Source organism: Pseudophryne corroboree, chromosome 5 (genome assembly GCF_028390025.1).
Source record: "Pseudophryne corroboree isolate aPseCor3 chromosome 5, aPseCor3.hap2, whole genome shotgun sequence".
Taxonomy (NCBI): Eukaryota; Metazoa; Chordata; class Amphibia; order Anura; family Myobatrachidae; genus Pseudophryne; species Pseudophryne corroboree.
The window spans coordinates 377939006-377958110 of record NC_086448.1 but is presented as its reverse complement, the minus strand read 5'-3'; the positions used below and the strand labels follow the sequence as shown (position 1 = coordinate 377958110).

Here is a 19105-nt window from a genome sequence, read left to right as displayed (position 1 = left end):
GAAGGACAGCTGTTATCGGGAGAGCTGACCTTTACGCATTTCTATGCACATACCGGCGTTATCAATGCCAATATTTACTGGATAAGATGTGGGATGTACTGAATTGCGAATGCAATGCTTACTACATCACATAGGCCCTCATTCCGAGTTGATCGCTCGCAAGGCGAATTTAGCAGAGTTGCTCACGCTAAGCCTACGCCTACTGGGAGTGTATCTTAGCTTCTTAAAATTGCGACCGATGTATTCGCAATATTGCGATTACAAACTACTTAGCAGTTTCAGAGTAGCTTCAGACTTACTCGGCATCTGCGATCAGTTCAGTGCTTGTCGTTCCTGGTTTGACGTCACAAACACACCCAGCGTTCGCCCAGACACTCCCCCGTTTCCCCGGCCACTCCTGCGTTTTTTCCGGAAACGGTAGCGTTTTTTCCCGCACGCCCATAAAACGGCCTGTTTCCGCCCAGTAACACCCATTTCCTGTCAATCACATTACGATCGCCGGAGCGATGAAAAAGCCGTGAGTAAAAATACTATCTCCATTGTAAAATTACTTGGCGCAGTCGCAGTGCGATTATTGCGCATGCATACTAAGCGGAATTTCACTGCGATGCGATGAAAAATACCGAGCGAACGACTCGGAATGAGGGCCATAGCTCCTTACACTCTTCCTGCCATAATAATGACTAGCATTTCCTAAATGTCACACTATGGTCCCAGCAATAAGCTTTGCCCCTTTATCACACCATGGTTCAGTGAGTACAGGTAATTCCCCAAATTGATTAATACATGCTCACCAAAGTTTTATTATTACACATTAGCAGAAACCTGCAGCAAATGACAGTAGTGTGAGCTGCACTTCCAAAAATAGATATACATAGCAAAATAACAAATAGTCACTGCGTTTGATGGGATGAAATTCTTTTGAAAATAAAAAAATAAATAATAAAGAAAACTTCCAATAATCTGCTTGTTATTATATGAAACAACAAAGCTCATAAGAACTTAATAAAAAATATTTTACTTGGTGCTAGTACACAGATATTATTGATAAAACATACAGATAAAATTGTTAAAAAAGAAGTCAGAATAAATAACTGTAGCCTGCCCTTAAGCAATTTGGCTTAAAAAAGCTTCCCCCTTCCTTCACAAAAATCTTATTGTCTAAGGTGGTCATTCCAAGTTTATCGCTAGCTGCATTCGTTCGCTGTACAGCAATGAGGCAAAAAAAAGGCACTTCTGCGCATGCGTATGCGGCGCAATGCGCACGCGCGACGTACTATTACAATGACCGATGTAGTTTCACACAGGGTCTAGCAAAGCTTTTCAGTCGCACTGATGACCGCAGAGTGATTGACAGGAAGTGGGAGTTTCTAGGTGTCAACTGACCGTTTTCAGGGAGTGTTCGGAAAAACGCAGGCGTGCCATGAAAAACGCAGGCGTGGCTGGGCAAACGCAGGGAGTGTTTGTGATGTCAAAACAGGAACTCAGCAGTCTGAAGTGAATGCAAGCGCTGAGTAGGTTTAGAGCTACTCAGAAACTGCACAAAAAAACTTTGTAACCGCTCTGCGATCCTTTCGTTCGCACTTCTGCTAAGCTAAAATACACTCCCAGTGGGCGGCAGCCTAGTGTTTGCACTGCTGCTAAAAACTGCTAGCGAGCGATCAACTCGGAATGACCCCCCAAATACAGTGCATCCGGAAAGTATTCACAGCGCTTCACCTTTTTCCACATTTTGGTATGTTACAGCTGATTCCAAAAAGGAATAAATTAATTTTTTCCCTCAAAATTCTACACACAAAAAAGTTTTTGCAAATTTATTAAGAATAATAAACTATGAAATCACATGTACATAAGTATTTACAGCCTTTGCCATGAAGCTCAAAACTGAGGTCAGGTGCATACTGATCATCCTTAAGATGTTCCTACAGCTTAATTGGAGTAAAATTCAGTTGATGGACATGATTTGGAAAGGCACACACCTGTCTATATAAAGTCCCACACTTGACAGTGCATGTCTGAGCAAAAACCAAGCATGAAGTCAAAGGAATTGTCTGTAGACCTCTGAGACAGGACTGTCTTGAGGCACAAATCTGGGGAAGGGTACAGAAATATATCTGCTACTTTAAAAGTCCCAATGAGCACAGTGGCCTCCATCATCCGTAAATGGAATATGTTCGGAACCACCAGGTCTCTTCTGAGCGATCCGGGGAGAAGGGCCCTAGTCAAGAAGGTGACCAAGAACCTGATGGTCACTCTGTCAGAGCTACAGCATTCCTCTGTGGAGAGAGGAGAACCTTCCAGAAGGACAACCATCTCTGCAGCAATTCACCAATCAGGCCTGTACGGTAGAGTGGCCAGACGGTAGTAACGCCTTAGTAAAAAGCACATGGCATCCCGCCTGGAGTTTGCCAAAATGCACCTGAAGGACTCTCAGACCATGAGAAACAAAATTCTCTGGTCTGATGAGACAAAGATTAAACTCTTTGGCGTGAATGTCAGTTGTCATGTTTAGAGGAAACCACGCACCGCTCATCACCAGGCCAATACCATCCCTACAGTGAAGCATGGTGGTGGCAGAATCATGCTTTGGGGAAGTTTTTCAGCAGCAGGAATTGGCAGACTAGTCAGGATAGAGGGAAAGAAGAATGCAGCAACGTACAGAGACATCCTGGATGAAAACCTGCTCCAGAGTGCTCTTGACCTTAGACTGGGGCGGCGGTTCATCTTTCAGCAGGACAATGACCCTAAGCACACAGCCAAGATATCAAAGGAGTTGCTTCAGGACAACTCTGTGAATGTCCTTGAGTGGCCCAGCCAGAGCCCAGACTTGAATCTGATTAGACATCTCTGGTGAGATCTGAAAATGGCTGTGCACTGACGCTTCCCGTCCAACCTGATGGAGTTTGAGAGGTGCTGCAAAGAGGAATGGGCGAAACTGCCCAAAGATAGGTGTGCCAAGCTTGCGGCATCATATTCAAAAAAGACTTGAGGCTGTAATTGCTGCCAAAGGTGCATCAACAAAGTATTGAGCAAAGGCTGTGAATACTTACGTACATGTAATTTCTTAGTTTTTTATTTTTAATAAATTAGCAAAAATGTCAAAAGCACTTTTGTCATTATGGGGTATTGTATGTACAATTTTGAGGGGGAAAAATGAATTTATTACAGTTTGGAATAAGGCTGTAACAACAAAATGTGGAAAAAGTTAAGTGCTGTGAATACTTTACGGATGCACTGTAAATGTATTATTTTTTAACAGTTTCTAATATAACGCAGCAAATCCTGTTGTGCTTTACAATTGGAAACAACAGTGATAAAACAAAAACAATTGGAATCAACAGTGATAAAACAAAACTGGGTAAAAACTAGAGATGAGTGGGTTCGGGTTTTCAGAGAACCGAACCCTACCGAACTTTGCCTTCCGAGCCCGGATCCGAGTCCGGCTGTCGGATTCTCGCAGGATTTGTATTCCATATAAGGATCCGCGCGTCGCGCCCATTTTCACTCCAGTCTCGGAGAGTGTATAGAGAGGACGTGTCCTCAGTGTTCACTGTCTGAGTGTTGGGGTGGGAAAGTGGGGTGGCAAGTGTTGTCCAGGCCAGTCACAGTGTATTGTGCTGCATCCGTCCAGGCAGTCCTAGTGTTGGTGTTCTCTGCTGCCATATGTCCAGTGTAGCTGTATAAGTGGTGCTGTGTTGTGCAGACCAGTCCAGTGTAGTCACTCAGTGTATTGTGCTGCATCAGTCCAGCCATTCACAGTGTTGGTGTTCTCTGCTGCCATATATCCAGTGTAGCTGTATAAAGTGGTGCTGTGTTGTGCAGACCAGTGGTAGTGTCCTGTGTCATCAGTAATTCCAGTGACGATATACGCTGCTGCTATATGTCCACTGCTGCAGTATAACAATTATAATAACAACCTGTTGTGCTGCATCAGACCAGTGGTAGTGTCCTGTGTCATCAGTAATTCCAGTGACGATATACGCTGCTGCTATATGTCCCCTGCTGCAGTATAATAATTATAACAACAACCTGTTGTGCTGCATCAGACCAGTGGTAGTGTCCTGTGTCATCAGTAATTCCAGTGACGATATACGCTGCTGCTATATGTCCACTGCTGCAGTATAACAATTATAACAACCTGTTGTGCTGCATCAGACCAGTGGTAGTGTCCTGTGTCATCAGTAATTCCAGTGACGATATACGCTGCTGCCATATGTCCACTGCTGCAGTATAATAATTATAACAACAACTTGTTGTGCTGCACCAGACCAGTGGTAGTGTCCTGTCTCATCAGTCATTCCAGTCAGTCCTGTGCCGCATATTGTCTCATATAACTCCCAAAAAATAATGGAGAACAAAAATTTTGAGGAGAAAATAGGGAAAGATCAAGAAGAACCACTTCCTCCTAGTGCTGAAGCTGCTGCCACTAGCCATGACATAGACGATGAAATGCCATCAATGTCGTCTGCCAAGGCCGAAGCCAAAGTTCAGTAAAAAGAACCAAAAAAATAAATTGAAATCATCTGAGGAGAAACGTAAACTTGCTAATATGCCCTTTACGACACGGAGTGGCAAGGAACAGCTGAGGCCCTGGCCTATGTTCATGGTTAGTGGTTCAGCTTCACATGACGATGGAAGCCCTCATCCTCCTGCTAGAAAAATTAAAAGAGTTAAGCTGGAAAGAGCACAGAAAAGAACTGTGCGCTCTGAGATGGTATCACAAATCCCCAAGGAGAGTCCAAGTGTGTCGGCGGTTGCGATACCTGACCTTCCCAACACTGGACGGGAAGAGTTGGCTCCTTCCACCATTTGCATGCCCCCTGCAATTGCTGGAAGGAGCACCCATTGTCCAGTTCCTGATATTCAAATTGAAGATGTCACTGTTGAAGTACACCAGGATGAGGATATGGGTGTTGCTGGCGCTGAGGTGGACACAAGTGTGCATAGGTGCAAAGACCTGCTGGTTAGTAAATTGTCAACTCAAGCAGACTGTGACCCGTCAACAGCTCCTCCCTCAATTTCTCCCACCACTGGGGCTGCAAGGAAAAGGATAACATTTCCTAGCCCACCGCTAGGTGATGATGCAGGGCAGTCAGGAGTGAAAGCTGACTGAAGGACCTGCCAACGATTACTGACATGTCTACTGTCACTGCATATGATTCTGTCACCATTGAAAGAATGGTGGAGGATTATATGAGTGACAGCATCCAAGAAGGCATGTCAGACAGTGCGAACGTATACTGGCAGGAAAAAGAGGCAATTTGGAGGCCCTTGCACAAACTGGCTTTATTTTACCTAAGTTGCCCCCTCCCTCCAGTGTGTACTCCGAAAGAGTGTTTAGTGCAGCTGGTAACCTTGTCAGCGATCGGCGTAGGAGGTTACTTCCACTAAATGTGGAGAAGATGATGTTCATCAAAATGAATTATAAAGTCCTCCAGGAAGACCTTTACCAGCAATTGCCTCCAGAAAGTACACAGGGACCTGTGATGGTGAATTCCAGTGGGGACGAATTAATACTCAGTGAGGAGGATATACACTGTGATAGGGGTGAGGAATCGGAGGATGATGATGAGGTGGACATCTTGCCTCTGTAGAGCCAGTTTGTGCAAGAAGGGATTGATTGCTTCTTTTTTGGTGGGGGCCCAAACAAACCAGTCATTTCAGCCACAGTCGTGTGGCAGACCCTGTCGCTGAAATTATTGGTTTGTTAAAGTGTACATGTCCTGTTTATACAACATAAGGGTGGGTGGGAGTGCCCAAAGACAATTCCATCTTGCACCTCTTTTTCTTCTTTGCATCATGTGCTGTTTGGGGACTAGTTTTTTTAAGTGCCAGCCTGTCTGTAACTGCAGTGCCACTCCTAGATGGGCCAGGTGTTTGTGCCGAACACTTGTGTCGCTTAGCTTGGCCATCCAACTACCTCATTGCACCTCTTTTTCTTCTTTGCATCATGTGCTGTTTGGGGCCTATTTTTTAAATCTGCCATCCTGTCTGCCATTGCAGTGCCACTCCTAGATGGGCCAGGTGTTTGTGCCGCACACTTGTGTCGCTTAGCTTAGTCATACAGCTACCTCATTGCAGCTCTTTTTCTTCTTTGCATCATGTGCTGTTTGGGGCCTATTTTTTAAATCTGTCATCCTGTCTGTAACTGCAGTTCCCCTCCTAGATGGGCCAGGTGTTTGTGCCGCACACTTGTGTCGCTTAGCTTGGCCATCCAGCTACCTAATTGCACCTCTTTTTCTTCTTTGCATCATGTGCTGTTTGGGGACTAGTTTTTGAATAGTGCCATCTTGTCTGCAACTGCAGTGCCACTTCTAGATGGGCCAGGTGTTTGTGCCGCACACTGGTGTCGCTTAGCTTAGTCATACAGCTACCTCAGTGCAACTTTTAGGCCTAAAAACAATATTGTGATGTGTGAGGTGTTCCGAATAGACTGGAAATGAGTGGAAATGATTGTTATTGAGGTTAATAATGCTGTAGGAGCAAAATTACCCCAAAATTATGTGTGGTAATTTTGGCAAAACAAAGCCAAAACCAAAACACGAAAATGGAATTAGAACCAAAACCAAAACCAAAACACAAAACACGAAAAAGTGCCCGCCGCACATCTCTAGTAAAAACAGACTGTCATAGAGCTAGGAAGGCCCTGCTCGCAAGCTTATAATTTAAAGGGGAATAGGTATTAATACACAAGGATAGGTGTTATCTATTGAATAATGGTCCAGTCATATTGCAAAGGTTCTTGGTGGGCTGTATGACATGGTCACACAGCAATGTTGGTCTGTGGTTAGGAGGATGGGAAAGTTAAGAAAGAGAAAATATGTAGAGATATATGTGGACTGTACAGTGGGGATGTAATTGGATAGGAAAGTTTAAGAGGGTTATGTGAGCAGTTCTGGAGTTTGATAAGTTAGCCTAAAGAGGGGAGTTTTCTGGGAATGACTGAAGGTTTGGAGACTAGAGGGGAGTCTTATTGTGTATGGGAGGGCATTCCACAGAGTGGTTGCAGCCCAAAGAAAGTCCTGCAAGTGTGAATAGGAGCGAATAATAAGTGTGGATGGGAGACGTAGATTTTGTGAAGTACGAAGAGGTCGGGGTGGGAGATATTTTGAGATAAGCGAAAAGATGTATGTTTGGTTAATGGCCTTGCGTGTAAAATAATTTTATATTAAATATGGTAAAATACAGGTAACCAATAGAGGGACTGACAGAGCAGATCTCCAGACAATAAACATCTAGCAAGGAAGATCAGTCTGGCAGCTGCATTCAGGATGGATTGTAGTTTTAAAAGCCTCTTTTTGGTAAGACCAGTTTGAAGACTGTCCTCCCCAGATTTATCACCACCTCTGTTATTCAGTGTCACTGAATTCCTTTTTTGCCGTTTCCCATTGGATGTCATCAATTCAGTAAGGACTAGCAAGAGACCTTAATCAGACATATACTGTAGGTAAATTTAGGGAAATCTTTCCCAAATAAAAAAATGTAGTCTACCATTATAATAGTTCTATGAATATATTTAATGTAATTGCGGATGTCCATCAATGTGAACCAAATCACTGCCGCTTTAAATGAGGAGTATATGCCAGTGCTGGCATCCCAGCGATGGCGGTAAGAATGCATATTGTTTTACACTGCAGCGCTACAATGTGCTCACCTTAGCCTGTATGATGTAGATAGAGCCATGCCACCAAGAGCAGTTTGGGGTGACCAGACTCACTTGCACATGCCATGCTGATGGGGGATCGGTATGAAATACCTCCAATCAAAATGCCGACGTTCAAAATCCCGACACCAATTGACCGATGGTCAAAATCCCTACAAGGTCAAAATCCTGACATGGACAAAATACCGACATTTAAAATACCGACAAGGTCAAAATACCGACATGTAAAATGCCGACAGGTCAAAATACCGACATGCGGTTTTGTTGGTTTTTTGTGTGTATGTGGACATAAGTCAACATGGACACCATATAAAGTGTACCGCTGCGCTCGCCATGCTTCGGGCACGGTGCCTTGCTGCGCTCGGCACGCTATTATATTCCCCCTCCAGGTCCACTGGGATGGTAAAGTATGAACAAGTCGGTTTCAATGAAAAAAATCATGAAAAACTCATGTCGGTATTTTGACATGTCGGCATTTTACATGTCGGTATTTTGACCTTGTCGGTATTTTAAATGTCAGTATTTTGTCCATGTCGGGATTTTGACCTTGTTGGGATTTTGACCATCAGTCAATTGGTGTCGGGATTTTGAACGTCGGAATTTTGATTGGAGGTAAACTGACTGCATCCCGCTGATGGAGCCTCCAAGGTCAAGATGTAAATCTTTCAGTGTCAGCAATGTCCACAGGATCACAGTCAGTGGGCAAATTTCCCGTTAGGCGTGTAAGGCACTTGCCTAGGTGCGGCACTTGTTTGGGGTTGGAACTTAGATGCTTCTGTTGGTACTGTCAGCCCACAAATTACAAGTAACTGCAAAATATATCAACTGTACTGTACCATATGCCATACTGAATGGAGTGTAAATGAGTAGGACATGCACATACTACCTCTGTAACCTACTTAGTAAATATAGATACATAATTAAAAAAAAAAAAAAAAACATAGTTAGTGGCTTTTTTTATTATGCTATTAAATTGGCTATCATCAAATGAGGGCTTATAACCAATCAATAACAATAATAAAATTAGGCAAGAAGAGGACAGTCTTTACTGTTGTGCCTAGGGGCGACCCACCCCTAAATCCGCCCCTGGAGGCAGTGTAACTGTGCCAGCATAACATTGGACTGAATTTGTTTTATTTGGGAAAAATTTCCCTAAATGTACCTATAGGTCCTGATTAAGAGCCTTATGCAGCTTCAGTTGCAAAATTGCAAAATAGCAAATGGCTGATTATTGGATGACTGCGCGTGCACTGCAAACGCACTGCATATGCGCGATCCGCAATTCTTTTCAGTCGCATCATGCCAGGATGCGACTGCAGACTGATTGGCAGGCAGCGGGTGTTCGTGGGCGTACACATGCTGTTTGCAGGGAGTGGATGAGAAAAGTCAGGCGTGTCATGGCCATTTACGGGGCATGCATCTGACATCAGCTGCGAATCCTGCGACTTAAAACATGGCGCCTGGTGCGACTGCATTCTCATTATTCTGAGTAGCCCTGGGTCAACCACAACTGTAAATGGTACTCGATTTCTGCGTATGCATCACAGTTATGAGACTGTGGGCCTAATTCAGAGCTGATCGTATATGTGCGAAAAAAGGAGATTTATGGTAAGAACTTACCTTTGTTAAATCTCTTTCTGCTAGGTACACTGGGTTCCACAGGGATAACATCGGGGTGTAGAGTTGGATCTTGATCCGAGGCACCAACAGGCTAAAAGCTTTGACTGTTCCCAGGATGTATAGCGCTGCCTCCTCTATATCCCCGCCTTAAGGCACTGGAGCTCAGTTTTGTTAACCAGTCCAATGCAGTAGCAGGTAAGAGAGATGACAACAGTTAGTACAATTGTTCAAGGGTCGCACCACGGCGGGCCGCCCAAGAAGGTCCAACAGACCGAGTAGAATGGGCTTTGATGGTAGCAGGAGCTGAAAGGCCAGCCTGTACATAAGCATGTGCAATCACCATTCTAATTCATCCGGCCAAGGTCTGCTTATTAGCAGGCCAGCCACGTTAGTGAAAACCAAAAAGGACAAAGAGGAAATCAGATCTCTGAAGAGAAGCTGTTCTCCTTACATAAATACAGAGAGCCAGTACCACGTCCAAAGACTGCTCTTTGGAGGACAAACCTGGAGAAGTAAATGCCGGAACCACAATCTCCTGGTTAAGGTGGAAAGACGACACCACCTTAGGCAAATAACCAGGGCGAGTTCTAGGAACCGCCGGGTCACGGTGAAAAATCAGAAAGGGTGACCAACAGGACAAGGCACCCAAGTCTGAAACCCGTCTAGCAGAGGCAATAGCCAGCAAGAACAAGACCTTAAGAGTAAGCCACTTAAGGTCCACAGACTCAAGAGATTCAAACGGAGACTCTTGTAAGGTGTCCAGAAAAAACAACAAATCCCAAGGAGCCACAGGCGGGACATAGGGAGGTTGAATCCATAAAACACGGAGTGAGTTAATGTATGAACATCAGGCAGAGTCACAATTTTTCTCTGAAACCATATCGACAAGGCAGAAATATGAACCTTGAGAGAGGCCAGACGAAGGCCTAAGTGCAGGCCCTGTTGCAGGAAAGCCAAAAGCTTGGCAGTACTGAACTTGTATGCGTCATAATGGTTAGTCGCACACCAGACGAAGTAAGAATTCCAGACCTTAAGATAAATCCGAGCAGACGCTGGTTTACGGGCCTGTAACATGGTTTGAATGACCGCCTCAGAAAATCCTTTGGCCCTCAGTACGGAAGCTTTAAGAGCCACGCCTTCAAAGCCAGCCAGGCCAAATCCTGGTAGACACAAGGGCCCTGAACGAGGAGGTCTGGGCGTTGCAGAAGTAGAAGAGGACGCTCTATCGAGAGACTCTGCAGGTCTGAGAACCAATGCCGTCTGGGCCACACTGGAGCGAGTAGAAGTAGTATTCCTCCTTCTTGCTTGAACTTCCTTATTACCCTGGGCAGGAGTGACACTGGAGGGAACACATACGGCAGCCGAAAGTTCCATGGAATTGCCAGTGCATCCACGAACGCTGCTTGAGGATCCCTTGTCCTTGCTCTGAAGGCCGGAACCTTGTGATTGCATCCAGACCCCATCAGGTCTACATCTGGTAGGCTCCACTTGTCCACTAGGAATTGAAAGACTTCCAGATGAAGGCTCCACTCTCCGGCGTGTATGTCCTGACGACTGAGGAAGTCCGCTTCCCAGTTGAGGACTCCTGTAATGAACTCTGCCGATATAGCTGGCAGATGGCGTTCCGCCCAACGAAGGATTTTCGATACTTCCATCATTGCCATGTGGCTTCGAGTGCCACCTTGATGATTTGTGTACGCCACCGTGGTGGCATTGTCTGACTGTACTTGAACAGGTCTGTTCCGTACCAGAGGCAGGGCTAGAGTCAATGCATTGAACACTGCCCGCAATTCTAGAATGTTTATTAGGGGGAAAGATTCATCCCTGGTCCACAGACCCTGAAGAGAGTGTTGCTCCAACACCGCCCCCCCCCCCCCGCCCCCGCAGACTGGCATCCGTCATCAGAAGGACCCAGTTGGAGATCCAGAAGGGACAACCCATGCTCAAATGCTGGCACTGTAGCCATCAGCTCAGTGACAGGCGGACCTCCGGAGTCAAGGAGACCATGTGAGTCCTGATCATGTGAGGCAGGCCATCCCACTCGGAAAGTATCAACTTCTGCAGAGGGCGGGAATGAAATTGAGCATACTCCACCATGTCGAAAGCCAACACCATGAGGCCTAGTACTCGCATCGCCAAGTGTATCGACACACGTGGGCGAGAGAGGAAGCATCTTATCTTGTCCTGAAGTTTCAGGACCTTCTCCGGAGACAAAAACAACCATTGGTTGTGTGTCCAGTAATGCCCCCAGGTGTACCATGCTCTGAGCAGGAACCAGCAAGGATTTATTCCAGTTGATGAGCCACCCGTGGGCTTGCAGGAATTGGAACGTCAGCTCCAGATGACGGAGGAGAACCTCTGGGGAGTTCACCAGGATCAACAAGTCATCCAGATACGGCAGGATCCTGATACCCTGACGGCGGAGTAGAGCCGTCATAACTGCCATGACCTTGGTGAAAATCCTTGGAGCTGTAGTCAGACCAAAAGGTAAGGCCTGGAATTGAAAATGGATGTTGCCAATAGCAAACCACAGGTATTGCTAATGCAACACTGCAATAGGTATATGCAGGTAAGAATCCCGTATGTCCAGGGACACCATATAGTCCTTGGGCTCCAAAGCCAGAACAATAGAGCAAAGAGTTTCCATATGGAATTTGGAAACTTTCACAAACTTGTTCAAAGACCTGAGGTTGAGAATGGGCCGGGATGAACCATTTGGCTTCGGAACTAGGAACAGCGTTGAATAGTACTCCCTGCCTCTCTGAGTCAGAGGCACCGGCACTATCACTCCCGTGTCCAGGAGGGATTGCACCACCAGATGGAGAGTTTTTGCTTTCACCAGATCCGTAGGGAAGTTTGTCAAGCAAAACTGGTGAGGGGGTATCCGTGAGCGACGACTCCCCTTACCCAGGCATCCGAAGTGGTCTGTGAACATACATGAGCAAACCGTAGAAGTCGGCCTCCCACCCTGGGATCCCCCAGAGGGAGGCCCGCCCCGTCATGTGGCAGGCTTGTCTGTTTTGGAAGCAGGCTGACAGGCAGCCCAGGCATGTTTAGGTTTAGGCTTATTGAGTTTGGAAGTGCGAGTCTGTTTCGGGTACGCCTGACCCTTTGCTTTACCTGGAGGTCGAAAGGAACGAAAGGAAGTACTCTTACCCTTCGGGGCCAAAGGTGTAGTACTAGGTAGACATGCAGTCTTAGCCGATGCTAAGTCAGCAACAATCTTATTGAGGTCTTCCCCAAAAAGTATGTTTCCCTTAAAAGGGATCACCTCCAAGATCTTTTTAGAGTCCAGATCTACAGACCAGGACCGCAACCAGAATATCCGGTGAGCCAGAATAGACGTAGTAGACGCTTTGGCCGCCAGGATACCTGCATCAGATGCCTCCTCCTGAATATAATGAGAGGTTGTAATAATGTACGAAAGACACTGTCTAGCATTATCAGGAAAATCAGACGGTAGTTCCGCTTCAACTTTCTGAACCCAGGCCTCAATAGCTTTAGCAACCGAAGAGGCCGCAATAGTAGGCCTTTGCACAGCTCCAGCAAGAGTGTAAATAGACTTCAAGCAACCCTTCACATGCTTATCTGTCGGTTCCTTCAGAGAGATGATGGTAGTGACAGGCAGAGCAGAGGACACCACCAGATGCACGACTTGTGAGTCCACCGGCGGCGGTGTTTCCCAATTTTTACTTAACTCTGCAGCGAGGGAATAACGAGCTAGCATCTTTTTAGACAGGGAGAATTTCTTTCCTGGAGACTCCCAGGTTTCTTGACGTATGTCAACCAAGTGGTAAGAGTGGGGCAAAATTAATTTATTAACCTTCTGACGCTTGAACTTATCTGGTTTCTTAAAGGTAGCTGGAGGTTCTTCGTCATCATCAATTTGAAGAATCAGACTGATAGCCTCCAAGAGGTCAGGAACATCCACTTGTGCCGTAGATTCCCCATCAGAAGCAGCTGCATCAGTGTCTGAGGGGTCAGTATATGAGCCATCTTCATCAGATGAAGTATCTGAAACATGTGTGGATTGTGAGGAGGTAATAGCCCACTTAGATGACCCCTTGGTCTTAGGCAGGCGAGGGTTAGGATTTTGCTTAGCCAAAGACTGATTTAATTGCTGTAACTGAGAGGACAAAGAATTAACTGCAGGGACTATGGTGGTCATTCCGAGTTGTTCGCTCGCTAGCTGCTTTTAGCAGCATTGCAAACGCTAGGCCGCCGCCCTCTGGGAGTGTATCTTAGCAAAGCAAAATAGCGAACGAAGGATTAGCAGAACTGCTAATAAATAATTCCTTGCAGTTTCTGGGCAGCATTGAAAAAATCAAGAAGGAAAAAGAAAGACTCTATGCTGGGGCACTCTTATTGAAAAAATGAGACAGTAAAATTTAACCTTTATTATGGATCATATAAAATATAGTGTGACAGACAAGATAAGGTATTCAAAACACAAATATAAATACCAAGGTAATTTAAAATTAATAAACAGTAAATACCGCAAAAGATGCAAATGTATTATATAATCTCAGGAGTAGCTTAACATATGTCCACTATCAACAGGTGGATAGCTGGAATCTCCTGTGATGATATCCCGTGAGTTAATCTAAGCACCATTGGATTGAAAGGTTTGTTGCCTAGTATGGTGTTGAACCACCTTCTGTATCAATGTATGCGGATTAGACAGGAGTGTATAATCTGCTGAGTTAATGAAAAATTAATTAATGATAACCAACAGATAGTGGATTGAAGCATAAAGTGATTTTAAAGACACAGCAGATTTGTGAAAAGATATGGACATTCATATATGAAGCATATAATAATAAATCTGTTCTTTCTATAGAAGGCCTGGTCAGTACTTGTTTGGGAGACTGCCAAGGAACACCAGGTGCAGTAAACTTGGTTGGAAAGCAGCAGGAACATTCCTCTAATTTTCTTTTTCTCCTCTTTCAATAGAAAGAACAGATTTATTATTATATGCTTCATATATGAATGTCCATATCTTTTCACAAATCTGCTGTGTCTTTAAAATCACTTCTTTATGATTCAATCCACTATCTGTTGGTTATCATTAATTAATTTTTCATTAACTCAGCAGATTATACACTCCTGTCTAATCTGCTGCATTAAAATGCCTATGGTGACACTACTGTCAGACATTAATACAGAAGGTGGTTCAACACCATACTAGGCAACAAACCTTTCAATCCAATGGTGCTTAGATTAACTCACGGGATATCATCACAGGAGATTCCAGCTATCCACCTGTTGATAGCGGACATATGTTAAGCTACTCCTGAGATTATATAATACATTTTCATCTTTTGCGGTATTTACTGTTTATTAATTTGAAATTACCTTGGTATTTATATTTGTGTTTGGAATACCTTATCTTGTCTGTCACACTATATTTTATATGATCCATAATAAAGGTTAAATTTTACTGTCTCATATTTTCAATAAGAGTGCCCCAGCATAGAGTCTTTTTTCCTTCTTGATTTTTTTCAATGTAACCCCACTGACTCTGGGAGCACCACTGAGGGTTTCATCTACACATCAGTGTTATATTTCCAAGGTTGGTAACGGACATTTTACCTTGTAATAAGGTTTTGTCTGCTATTTTTTACTAGTGCGGAACACCCCTCTTTTTCTTTTGCATTAAGTTTCTGAGTAGCTCCAGACCTACTCCTAGATTGCGATCACCTCAGTCCGTTTAGTTCCTGGTTTGACGTCACAAACACACCCTGCGTTCGGCCAGCCACTCCTGCGTTTTTACCTGGCACGCCTGCGTTTTTAGCACACTCCCGGAAAACGCTCAGTTACCACCCAGAAATGCCCCTTTCCTGTCAATCACTCACCGATCAGCAGTGCGACTGAAAAGCGCCGCACAAACAACAGCAAAACTGCTAAGTTTTTAGTTAAATAACTAAGCGCATGCACGCTGCGTACCGTGCGCATTTAGCAACAAATCGCAGCATAGCAAAAATCGTCAATGAGCGAACAACTCGGAATGACCACCAATATGTGGCTGTAATGACACAGAAGGTCCCATAGGGGGCACAAGTCTAGTTACCAGCATAGTCAGTAAATTAGAAAATGCAGCCCATGGCGGGTCTTGATTCACCCCCTTTGCTGTAGACTGACTGAGGGGTATAAAAAACCCAGTACATGAACCCTCAGCTGCAATATTCTCTTCAGAGACATCCATGGCAGCAGCACTGCATGTTGCAGGATCAGCCATAGAATTATCACCCTGTTTAGCTGACATTATATGAAAGCGTAACCGTAGTGCAAAACAGTACAATATAAGCAGACAAAGGCCCTCATTCCGAGTTGTTCGCTCGCAAGGCGATTTTAGCAGAGTTACACACGCTAAGCCGCCGCCTACTGGGAGTGAATCTTAGCTTCTTAAAATTGCGAACGATGTAGTCACAATATTGCGATTACAAACTACTTAGCAGTTTCAGAGTAGCTTCAGACTTACTCGGCATCTGCGATCAGTTCAGTGCTTGTCGTTTCTGGTTTGACGTCACAAACACACCCAGCGTTCGCCCAGACACTCCTCCGTTTCTCCAGCCACTCCTGCGTTTTTTCCGGAAACGGTAGCGTTTTCATCCACACGCCCATAAAACGCCGTGTTTCCGCCCAGTAACACCCATTTCCTGTCAATCACATTACGTTCGCCGGAGCGAAGAAAAAGCCGTGAGTAAAAAAACTATCTTCATAGCAAAATTACTTGGCGCAGTCGCAGTGCGAACATTGCGCATGCGTACTAAGCAGAAAAACGCTGCGATGCGAAGAAAATTACCGAGCGAATGACTCGGAATGAGGGCCAAAGTACCTGACAGAAATCCCCCTGTATAGTGTGACTGCAAGCAGAGCACACACGGAGGATTTAAGAGGTATATGGTGACTGTAATACACAGAGCAAAATACCACAAGAGTATATCCTGTGAAACACTATATTATATTAGAACCCTGATGCACTTAGCACCCTTCAGGGTACAGAATATAGGGATAGCAGTATATGTGAGATACATGGAATTGAAATCACACAGCAGCTATTGGCACACACACAGTCACATGTACAATGCAGAAATGATCACAAACAACAATAAAACTGCACTGGACTAGCTATACTAAGTAACTGCACTTCAAAGTAATGCTATATATGTAAATAGATATAACAATGCACAGTAAAGACTGGATGTATATCCCAGGGTACTTGTATTAAATTGCCCTGAATGTATGCACTTGTTCATAACTAACACGGGGGGTCATTCCGAGTTGATCGCTCGCTAGCAGATTTTAGCAGCATTGCACACGCTAGGCCGCCGCCCTCTGGGAGTGTATCTTATTTTAGCAGAATAGCGAACGAAAGATTAGCAGAATTGCGAATAGAAAATTCTTAGCAGTTTCTGAGTAGCTCCAGACCTACTCACAGATTGCGATCAGCTCAGATCGTTTCGTTCCTAGTTTGACGTCACAAACACGCCCTGCGTTCGGCCAGCCACTCCCCCGTTTCTCCAGACACATCCGCGTTTTTTCCTGGTAAGCCTGCGTTTTTCCGCACACTCTCAGAAAACGGCCAGTTTCCGCCCAGAAACACCCACTTCCTGTCAATCACACTCTGATCACTTCAACGATAAAAATTCTTCATTCCGACGTGAGTAAATCTACTAAGTTATGTGTTAAAATACTTAGCGCATGCGCACTGCGTACCATGCGCATGCGCATTTTAGCCTTAATCGCTCCATTGCGAAAGTCGTCAACGAGCGATCAACTCGGAATGACCCCCACTGTCTAAATGACATGTAGAATACTTAAGTGTCCTGTAAATCCTCAGCGCTGATGATGCGGGCGGCTTTACAGAGGAGACATTGCCCAGCAGTCCCAAAGTCAGCTCAGCATGTGAGTAATGGTTCCCAAACGCTGACAGGGAGGGGCTACCGTTCAGAGACTTATCCCCTTGCTGGACTTCACCACCAAGTACTGTGGGCCTTAGTAAAACGGATTATGAGGTAATCCGACCTGTGCCCTTGCCCTGGTGGTCTAGTGGGGTCCCTGTACGGCCACAGTGTCCACGCCAGCGCGTGCGGTCCGTCTCCTAAAGACTATGCCGGATCATGACTTGCAGCGGGTCCCGCTCGGGGACCCTCTTACCTCCTCCCTTGATGCAGCCACGCGATCCTGGAGAGCAGCGGCAAGTGTGTGTGCCCTAGTGGAAACCCGGAGCCCTCTGCTGTAAGTACCCGGCAACCAGGGCGCGGGAGTATACAATGCCACCAAGGTAGGTGAGGGAGCCACAGCATAATATGTCAGAATGATATATAGCACTTTTAAGTGCCTATGCTGCAGCCCTTGAAGTCTTCTGTCTTCTTAAAAGCTCTTTTCAGGGCTGCTCAGCGCAGCCCTCCCTGTTAGCTGCCTGCACTGCAGGCACCAACTTACAAACTGAGCTCCAGTGTCTGGAGGCGGGGATATAGAGGAGGCGGCGCTAACCATCCTGGGAACAGTCAAAACTTTTAGCCTGTTATTACCTCGGATCAAGATCCAACTCTACACCCCCGATGTTATCCCTGTGGAACCCCAGTGTACTCCACTGCAGAAAATGCACATTTCCAATCTAAATCTCTGACATGCAGGGGGACGCACCGCATGCCAGGCCCTAATTCCCCCTCTGCAGAGGTGCGAAAGCATCACACAGCGAGTAGCTGGCGAGTAGCTCCCTGCCTGCAAAGGCAGGCAGCTACCCGCCATGTTACTGTTCGCAGCTGCCGCACCAGCGCCTGCGTTGTCTGGACCGTTTGTCCAAATGCTGCCAGCATGACCCCTCCGCCCCGTGACCACCTATGCCTGTCAGTCATCTCACTGTGCGCGCACGTGCAGTGTGGCCGATGCACGTGCACACACGACATAGCGCTTCAGCCTGCGATCGCAGCCGTTGCAGCGACCAGGTCTGAATTAGGCCCAGCATACGCAATTTTCCAATCACATTAGCCAGCCTCTTTTACCTGGGAGGCTTTTTACATGCGAATTTTAGCAGAAGCTGGATTGAGAAAATTGCTATTTCTGTATCGATAGCAATCTAAGCTAAGTGAGGTCTTAAGGTCTCTTGCAAGTATGATTTGAACAATAAGATCTACATGGAGGCTAATGAAAGTCTTTTTATGCCAAACTGCTGATATTATGAACTGGCTATTGTTACAGTTATTTATTCTGGGTTCTTTTTAAACAATTGTATCTGTATATTTTATTAAATGTACAGTATCTGTATACTATCACAAATAAAAATTATTTCATCCAGTACTTATGAGCTTTGTTGTTTCGTATAATGGGGGTCATTCCGAGTTGTTCGCTCGTTGCCGATTTTCGCTATATTGCGATTAGTCGCTTACTGCGCATGCACAGGGTTCGCAGAGCGCATGCGCTTAGTTATTTTACACAAAAGTTAGGTATTTTACTCATGGCATAACGAGGATTTTTCATCGTTCTGGTGATCGTACTGTGATTGACAGGAAGTGGGTGTTTCTGGGTGGAAACTGGCCGTTTTATGGGACTCTGCGGAAAAACGCTGGCGTGTCTGGAAAAAACGCGGGAGTGTCTGAAGAAACGGGGGAGTGTCTGGGCGAACGCTGGGTGTGTTTGTGACGTCAAACCAAGAACGAAAAGCACTGAACTGATCGCAATGGCTGAGTAAGTCTGGAGCTACTCAGAAACTGCTAAGAAATGTCTATTCGCAATTCTGCTAATCTTTCGTTCGCAATTCTGCTAAGCTAAGATACACTCCCAGAGGGCGGCGGCTTAGCGTGTGCAATGCTGCTA

At 45.4% G+C, this 19105-nt stretch overlaps 1 protein-coding gene across 2 annotated transcripts in view; it reads right to left on the bottom strand.

Annotated features, from left to right (window-relative positions):
• PKD1L1 (polycystin 1 like 1, transient receptor potential channel interacting) overlaps nt 1-19105 on the bottom strand; it is a 608224-nt gene that overhangs the window by 258196 nt on the left and 330923 nt on the right. The window lies entirely within an intron of this gene.